The following is a 2108-nucleotide window of genomic DNA, read 5'->3' on the forward strand; positions in this document are numbered from 1 at the left end:
TAGATCTAAATGTGAATGTAGGTATAAGTCAGGAAAACCCATCCATTTTCTGTACCACATATGCACTGCCTGTGATGACCTGGCGACTTGTCCAGGGTGTACCCCGCCTTTCGCCCATAGTCAGCTGGGATAGGCTCCAGCTTGTCTGCGACCCTGTAGAACAGGATAAAGCGGCTAGAGATAATGAGATGAGACATATGCATTGCTGGTCGTGAGTGAACTGAAACTGATCCCAGCTGACTTTGGATGAGAGGCAGGGTACACCCCAGAAGGGTCGCCAATCTATCATGCTATCAAGCTATTCACACTCATATTCACACCTATGGGCAATTTAGAGTAGCCAATTGACCTAATCTGCATGTCTTTGGACTTGGGAAGGACCTGCGTTATAACCACTGGAACAGGACTTAAACCAGAAGGAATTGATTTATGGTATACTTTCTGTAGTCATGTTTAATTTTTTTAATTTGAATTTAATTTACAACCAATGTAGATACATATATGTTATGTACCAGCTGGGAGGTCCGTATCGTGAAATACCATGACTGAGGTCTTGAAAGGAGGGCCGAGGTCACGGTATTTCACCATACGGACTGACCAAGCTGGTAAATAATATATTTATTTTTTCTTTACCAAATTCTAACAGAAAATGAGAGCGCCCGAAAGGGAAAACCGAGCCGAGCCGCCATTTTGAATCCTCATTCACGGCTGTCATGCAAATGGCTTCCTCCTCGGAATACAAGTGCATGTCCATGGCAGGAAAAAATTACATTTTGCCACCTATGTAGTCCCCTATTTATACAAATAGGAGTCATTCAGGAGTCAGCCATGTTTTTGCTCGGCACTAGCAAGTTAGAGGTTTTTAGCTTTCTCCTGAAATGTTTTCTTTTATTTCTTCTTCTTCAGTGTAGTAAAACTCGCTTTCGCTGTGAAGACTGTCGTTATCGCTATCCATGCTGTAAAATTAATGGTCCGTAACTGGGGTCTGTACCATAGGATACGGTCCCGCCAGCCAATCAGAGCGCAGGATTTGATGGAAACTGCACCGTGAAAATTTTTTTTACATTATTTACACATTACTATGATATCTAAGGCATAATTAACAAAATTTACAACAACTAAAAAAATAGAATTAAAGTTCATTATATATAAATGATAATGCAAACATAACACACACACACACACACACACACACACACACAAATGTGTATGCACATATTGGCAGAGCATTTTTTAAGGATTTTCCACTAGGAGACCAACTGGTCTGGGCAATACAATCACAGGCCCCAGAGTCCATGCGGCTGCACCGCTGCGGCATATTCTGTGATGCAAAATGGTTCACCAATCACCATACAGACAAACACACTACAGTGACTACACAGCTATCAAGAGCAATTACCAAGCACAAATGTTATGTTAAAGACACTCAAAGTTACACAGTAATGACATCGGATTCTGACATCAGCCATCTCAGTAACCAAATTTTAGTTTTGTTTTTCTTAACCAACATGATCTTGTGTGTATATCTTATAACATAGATCTTCGTTTTCCTTGTTAAATGTATACTTACATGGTACTTGGTTAATTAATTGCAACTGATTGAACCAAATGATAAGACATAACTTGGTTTAAAATTTGGTCTCCCAGTGAAGCTGGTTTGGCATTGACTAGGAGACCAAATCTGGCCACTATGTTAAAAAAATGCTCTGCATATTGGGGTACCATACATTACACTGCAATAACATATATGTCAATAAGCCATTTTTAATTGTTAAACGAATAGGTGATGTATAATTTAAACAAATCATGTATCCAAATAATGAAGCAGTTGTGTTTATTAAGCTATAACAGATGAATATGTCTACATTTTGTAAATATGTTCTTGAAAGGTCGTTGCAGCCTCACAATCTCACAGATGATCAGAGAATCACAGGCACCACCAGGTTCCGCTAATTCCATCTGCTCTCTGGTTGGTCCTCTCTGTTTACTGCTCTGATGGGCCAATTAGAAGTTGGTCCCAAGTGTAGTTGCATATTAGTCCCCGCCTCCCAGGTGTAACCCAATCCGATGCCCTGTCACAGGTAAAACCGGCCCTAAATTTTGAGTAT

The sequence above is a fragment of the Neoarius graeffei genome, chromosome 11, assembly GCF_027579695.1.
Source record: "Neoarius graeffei isolate fNeoGra1 chromosome 11, fNeoGra1.pri, whole genome shotgun sequence".
NCBI lineage: Eukaryota > Metazoa > Chordata > Actinopteri > Siluriformes > Ariidae > Neoarius > Neoarius graeffei.